Raw genomic sequence first — 7,636 nt, forward strand, 5'->3', positions numbered from 1 at the left:
TGGGTGGAGTTTTGTTCTAGCTGAAAATCTTCTCATTCTTTTCAGTCCATAATTAGTTATTGGCCAGTGTCTGCTGCCATTAGTTGAACCAGCCCAATACAATATCATAAAGAAAATATGTTTCTTTACATATCTAAAAATGGGAACTTTTTTGAACTGAGTATTATTTAATCCTTTGTATTTGGCGTTTATCTATGCTAGATATAAATGCAGCAAAATACTATTTCTTTGAGCTATGGGCACATTAATTAACAGCAAGAAGTGTTGGAAAGAATTACTATATTGTCAGTCTAACTTTACAGACAAAATATATTCAGGCAATTAATTTTAATATGTTCCAAATTTTATTCACTGTGGCATACAGAATGGAAATGAAATAGCACTTAGTTGAAAACAAGGAACAGTTCCTCAGCTAGAGTTAAATTATGTTACTCTTTTTAATTTCAGTTGTTCTTTGCTAATTCCTGTAAGTTAAGACCTGTCACACAATGCAGATTTGATCCAGTTAACTAGAAAAACAAGATCAAATCTATTAGGATACTCTAAGCCAGCAGATTGAATTTGCAGGAAAAAGTGACCTTTTTCTGACATAGCTATATTTCTGTGGGATGCAAATTCCCCTGGCTCATGCCTACCAGCTAAAAAATATTGCCACAAGCAAATGATAGTTTTAACAGAATTGTTGCATGGGGCAAACAATCTGCTGAAATGGTTGAGAGGTTTAGAAAGCTTATTCCAAACCACCAGAAAATTGCTACAATAATTTCTGCAGAATTTATAGTGCCATTGTAGCCAGTTTTTCTTTATACTATCCACATTATTGATTCAGCTGTGCTAGTAATTGTAAGGGATGATATTATAATAATGTCATTTTGGCAAGATGCAGTACTATTTAACTAATACATTATTTTCTAAAAGGATTCCTTTTAGAAACCCTATGGTCTTACTATATCATTTATTCCTTTCTTCCTAGCCTTTGAATACAAACAGAAATAGAAATGGCAGGAGGTAACAAAGCTTGTCATATAATCTCTTTCCCCTTAACCTTTATTCAGGATGATGCCTTCAGCTCATGAAAAGTCTGCTTTGGAGCAATGTGAAATGTTTGCTAGGAAACCTGAAGCAAAGTAAAATTCAGCTGTTTGCAGCTTTTCCTACAGATGTGGTATCCGGCCCATGTTTTGTCAAAAGGGTTGAATCTTTTGATTAAACTTCAGGCTAGTTATGAATGAATTGAAGCCAATTTATTGTTTTGCATTAAAAGAAAAAGATAAACCCCTGGATTTCACGTGCTTCCAGCTACAGATTGACCAAAATCTGAACTGTGAAGTTCTTGTTATTGCTTCAAAGACGGAAAATGCCAGAGTTGAAGCCTGGAGAGAAAAAGGGACTGTGATGAGCAGAAGGGCTGCAGGCAGAGGGTTGCAGTTATTCTTTCACATCCTGCACTGCTCTCTCTGAGAGAAACTGTTCAGATTCCTGATTTGCATCCCTGCCACAAATGAAAAAAAATGAACAAAAGAAGGTGCCCAGTAGACAGCTGAAGCAGCCTGAAAATGTCTTCAATTTTGATTTTGCTTCCCTCCCTCTCTGTTCCTCCCCACAGGGTCGGAAAACAAGCCCACCGTGCCAATTACAACTCATCTCCATGATATGGACACTTCATGACTTTGTCCTGGACAAGACCCATGAGCTTGCTTAGGATATATAGTGAGTAGTTGTCATTTAGCTTTGTGTTTGGTACTAAAACAGGAGAGTTGCAGAGTGAAATAAGCAATGAACTTTTCTTAAAATTTGAGTACTTCAAGCATGATCCCATTTCAGCCTTCAAGCTGGTTTCCAGTAACCTGCATTGGCCTTTCAGAGATAAATAGAAGATGCTGGAAGGTTGTTTGTTTAAAGGTGTGTCCCAGGAAGCCTGTCTCACTCTGTGCAGATGGTGAGAATGGTAGCTGCAGATACAGGAAACAGGCAGTAAAAAGCCTCCATGGTTTTAGAAGCAAGAACCCACCATATTATTGTCCAGCATCTGCACTTGGCAGGTGATTAGCTATACAACCAGCAGAGAAAGGCAGGTGATGGCCAGATGAGCAAAATAGTACCTAGAAAAGGGGCAAAGTAAGAATCCAGATCAATGGGAATGAAAAACTTCAGGCAAAATAGTACAACAAAAGCTTTAGAGCATTGGAAAGAAGAATCTAGTCTGTATAGAGGACTGCCTAGGGAGATTAAAGTAAGAAAATAAAAGTAAAATTTTTGTTTCACTACCTCATGGGAGGGAAATAATAAGAAGTGAATGAAATAGCAGATAATAGCACAATTGTAAAAACTGAAGGGGAAGGATAGACCATGACAAATGATCAAGTGAAAATAGTTTAAGAAGTTAAGACATCCTCAGCTGGATTTTACCATTCCCCCAACTGAAATATGATCATTGACTGTGTGAAAATCCCCATCACTCAACAGGAGAACAACAGGAGAGCTCAAAGCACCCCTCACAGCACTTTTTAATGCCACATCTCAATAAGTTTTACAAAGGACTTTAAAGGATACAGTGCAGTTCTGGAAATTTAAAAGATGTCCTCATTAGAGACAAGATCGCTGGAGGATCACTGCCTGCATACAGCACAGAGAACAGAGACACTGATCTTACTCTAGAAAAAGTGCCTGAGGATGACAGAGGAAACAAATATATCCAGAAAACAAAGTAAACTGGGTCAGGCACTTAGAATCCTATAACAATCATAAGGTTACCCACTGAGGAAAGTTGGGCTCTGTGGGAGTACAAAACTCCATTAACACAACTGTGGAAAACAGAATAAATGGGAAAACTCAATGCCCAAATTGTGCCAGCAGTGCAGAAAACAATTGGGAAACAGGAGCTGAAAATGAAAGACAATGGAATTCTTATGATGATTTCTAGTGAAAGAAGAGGCCAGCTACCTAGTCTGATGAAAAGGATGTCAGTACTTGATATAGACAGCTAAACTGGTGCATCAACAACCAATTTGATTTGCATCTGAACTGTGGAATCAGTGACAAACATCCCTTTTAGGGAAGGTGCTCTCTAAAACTGAGTTTGGACCAATGACAGTCAAGTGTTGAATGTTATAGTTGAGCATTCACGATGCACGCAATCAGAAGCAACAGAGAAATGCAAATGCAACAGATGGCATCACACATTTCCCCTCTCTTGACCAGAGGAGATAGAATTTTCTCTATGGGATTTGTTCTAGTAATTCTACAATGGCTAAAAGGCAACAGAGCCTGGAGGAACACTGAAAAGAGAGTGAGCCCTGTGCTATCTCACTAGATTACTGAAATGCAGAATTCCACTTGAGAAAAAAAGGGATTAGAGAGGCTGCAAAGGTATGAAACAATTTTGGACTTTCTAATACTCTTTCAAAGGGAAGGAATAGTCCAATAGCAGTCATAGCAATCAGTATCTTGGGAGCTGCATTATTTAGTAGGAAACAGGTAAAAAAATAAATTTCCATTACTGATGACTGTGGGCAAATTTGTTAACAGCAAAAATTCTAATTTTAACACCAAAACCATTTTTTGGCATACTGAGTTACATGAGCCATTCAGTCAAGAAGCCAGAATTCTCCATAGAAGCCTTGGTCTAAAACTTAAAATCATCAGCCTGATTACAAATGTGTTTATATATAAACTGAGCCTCTCCCTAGAGAGATGCCAAGCAGGTGCTGGAGAGGAGGCTAATGGTAGTTTATAGCCTGGTAATATCCAAAATGAAAGTGAAGACTGCCATAGGAGGTAACCTTCTATATGAGATGGTGCATGGGTGAAAGATCACTGTGTTTAAAGCAACCCAGCAGTAATGTCAGCAAAAGGAAGAGCAGGTGTCATAAAAATGAAAAACAGCGCAGTAAAAACCAAGCTTGAGATGAGCTAAAGCACGTTCTGCTGGCCAGTAAAAAACCAAACCCTTACTAGGGACATAAATGAAATAGAACAGGTTGTCCAAAATTTTCCTGTACTTAAAAAGTCAGCTGAAATCCCAAGTAGCTCTGGAAAATGCTGGATAAATATGTTCACTAATTGTAAAGAAAATGGCATGAAGTTGGAAAATAGCCATCCCATTCCTGTGTGGTGTAGGTGTAGACCTTCATCCCAAATAAGTTGAAAAGTTGGATGGAATTAATGAAGCAGCAGTTGCCCTGCACACAGATATGCTTGGAGTGCAGTTCATTTGGTGTCTGGGGTTCATTGAGATGGTTCTAGCTGAAAGGAGGCCTGTGTGTTGCACACAGCTGAAAGTACAGAATTTCCTACCTAGTTCTTCTAACAAAGAGCCACAAAACTTCTTCATTTTGGAAATGTGTATTCTCTTATGTTAATGAACATGCTACATGAAACAAAGATCATTTCTCTTGCCAGTGACTTCAAAGGGCTTAGATCAAGTGTTGAGTGAAAATACACTTATGGCAAAAATGATTGAAATTCAATGCCAAGGCTGCTCCAAAAGCTATTTTCTGTGCTCCTCCTCCTAAATTTTACCATTTTGGTTGCACTTTATCAAAGCCCTTGGGGTGTCTATAGTGTAGTCTATATCATGCTTGTTCTGACATTACATTAAAATGAACAGTGTTGTATGAAACTATCAGCACTGCATGCAAGTGCTGCAGCCTTGCTTACACAAAATATTTGTGATGTCTGAAACTGCTGTATTGTACTGTTTGACTTGGCTTTCCTTGATAGAAACGTTAGGAAAGCCAGTATTTTAATACTGTGTATTGTTATGAGATTTTTTTAAAAAATGAATTATTATGCTGAAGGTTTTTTTCCAAAGAGATAACATCCCACAGTGCTGACAGGCTTTTTTCTCTAATGATATATGAATTGGAGCTAACAGGGGAGACAATAACTGCAGGCCTTTTGATTAATCTATTTTCTTTGGTCCTCTCTTTAAAATGATAGATTGGTCCATGAGGACAGTTTGCCATAGATATTTGCAATAGAAGTGTGAGCTCCAAACAAAATAAGGAACCAAGGTTTGTTTAATATATTGTAGACATCTGGTCCATTTTCACTAGGAAATTAGCATAGAGTTATCATCTAATTATTGGCATATGCAAAAAGCTGAAAAAAGAGTCCAGTGTATCTGATGACACAGGGGTAGAAAAAAAAAATTCCTGTTGCATAATTTAAAAGAAGAATGTATTTTAACTCTACAATTTAACTTTAGTGATTCAAATCTACCTGGATGCAAAAAAAAGGAAAATAAACAAGGGAGAAAAACACTTCTTTCAAGTCATGACATGCTAATGGTAAGTCTTTCATAACATCAGAGTTGCTTTACTTTTGTCTGTTTAGAGTCAATGAATTGCCTCACTTTAAAAAGTAAAGACAAGTGATAGAACAAATTGTACTGGATAGACAACAGCTATACAATCTGTATCTGTGATGGTGATAAAGTTAAACCAGACTCTACTCAGAACCAAGTGTTATCATTTCCATTTCTAACTCAGACCTGCCAAATGGCATTCTGCAAAATTCACAATTTATAAAGCCTCTTTGCTAAATACTGTTATTTCAAATATTGTGAAATGCCTTTAAGAAATGACTGTAGAAGCCAGGGCAATATTGATGAGTACCACTCATAGAATGGACTTGACAATTTGTTGGAATGCTGTGCGTCTCCACCCTTCTCCAACAGCACAGCCTCCAGCATATAACACTATGTAAGGTGTATTTAACTCCTTCTGTGCACTGTGGTCTTAGCAAACATGCAAACTGACCAAGTGGGGGGAGAGAGGAAAAGCGGCGCTGATCTGGGGCAACGAGCAACAAATATGCAGCCTGATAACTGAGGTGTGCTACACAAACAAATCACATAGAGGGGCTGCACACTGAACAGAGGATTCTTGTTTGCTTATTGCAAAATGGATGAAGACAGCCCTTCTGTGATGGCAGGAGGGGATTTTCACTCAACCAGTAGCTTTAACTGAGCGAGCCAGAGATGCTGAGGTGGTGTTAATGGAGGGCCAAACATTTTAAGACTTTGAAGATAAGTTAGCTAAGGACTTACAGAATTAAAGCACCAAGGCAGAGACCCATCTCTCTTATGTTAAACATCTGGGTGTTTATGTTGGAAGGCTTCCTGTAAAAGGAGAAATAGACACCTCCTGAGGAAAGTTCTGTTGATCAGTGTCTCTCATCATTGGCTACCCAGGAAACATCTGAACTAAGCACTTTAACTTACAAAAGCTGAATCTGGACCAGTGAGTTTGACTCTCCCTTTTTTGTGACCCATTTGACACTCACAGAGTTGCAAGATTATAAGGAAATTGCTACTTTCCCTTTTTTTTTGCATGGTGTAAATATGGTGTGTGGTACTTACCAGTAGACTCAAACCCACTCTGTCCTTTGCTGTAGCAAATCTCTTCAAATGGAAGAAAAAAAAGGTCACATCACATTACTTCTTCTCTTGTGAATTACCATTCACAAATTATTTTGATCAACCTCAACATGCATTTTAAGCAAATATAATAATTGGTTATAAAAGATACCACATGCCAGTGCCATTGTAGCATCTATTTTGATAGGAAAATAATTATTTACACTGAATCCTTAGACTGAGGAACCCCTTTCATGGCCCACTTTGGGCCATGACACCTAGGGGCTGATAAAAGTAAATTTCCTTTTACTGCTTTGGAGCTACAGACCTGGGTAGAAAAAGGGATATAACCATAGCAGACAACTGCATCTAAGGCAGATTTTGCTCACAATAGAACAGTTTATTTCTGGCTTGTTTCCTTTTATTTCTTTAGCCCTTATCTTTCTACACAGTTTTGTTTTGGTTTGGATTGTTTTTTTTTTTTTGGTTTACTTACAAGTGTGTTGGACCATTCAGATGACAGCAAACCACACACACCACCACGAAATGGGGTCTTAAGTAGTGACATCCATAGCACTTCTCTAAGGCTTTCTGTGTCTATTCTGAGTCATCTAGGCTTTCTTCAGAGGGTGGGGAGGCAGTCTCTGTAGTACTGCAAAGTAGTAGTGCTGTAGAAAAATTTCAAGGGAAAATTCATCCCACATTTTTTTGGTGCCACTTCTGAGAGCTTTGCTGAAAAATATCCTTAAAGAGGAGGCAACAAATGAGTCTGAGTTGCTAGCTCTTTCTTTTTGAATGAAATCTGTCTTCCTGCAACAGAGATAGAAAATGAAAAAAAATCCAGGTTGTTAGAAGAAATGGAGAAAAAGAAAAGACGTGGCAGCAGTATAATTCTGCCTGAAGGTAAGATACGTGTTGCAATGTGCACTGAATTTTTCACTGAATTAATTTGCATGAATATGGCACAGGGAAATGTGCATGTGCTGTGCCTTTAAATGTAGATGCTTCTCAGAATATTATTTGCGTGTACACAAATAATGTATTCCTATTGTACCATGTATTGGAAAACAAAAATAAATGCAGTTGCTACAAGGGAGAAGGGTCTTTTTAATCTTTAATTAAAAATTGAATAGAAGTGTTCTTTGATGATGTCAATCTCAACTTCATTAATGACCAGATCATACCCTAATCCAGTATCTTTGGCAGACTAGGATATAGTGACTAATTAAACAAAACCAGTCAGTATTGATATATGAGAACAATCATGCAACTCTA

The 7,636-nt window shown here is 37.9% G+C and overlaps 1 long non-coding RNA gene across 1 annotated transcript; it reads left to right on the forward strand.

Annotated features, from left to right (window-relative positions):
- Nucleotides 1–1,602: 1,602 nt before the first annotated feature.
- On the forward strand, nucleotides 1,603–7,235 carry LOC143696151 (uncharacterized). The gene is made up of 3 exons (XR_013185562.1): nucleotides 1,603–1,710; nucleotides 5,210–5,291; nucleotides 7,181–7,235. It is a non-coding gene; the product is annotated as an uncharacterized LOC143696151 (long non-coding RNA).
- Nucleotides 7,236–7,636: the final 401 nt, after the last annotated feature.

This window comes from Agelaius phoeniceus, chromosome 1, assembly GCF_051311805.1.
Source record: "Agelaius phoeniceus isolate bAgePho1 chromosome 1, bAgePho1.hap1, whole genome shotgun sequence".
In the NCBI taxonomy this organism is placed as follows: domain Eukaryota; kingdom Metazoa; phylum Chordata; class Aves; order Passeriformes; family Icteridae; genus Agelaius; species Agelaius phoeniceus.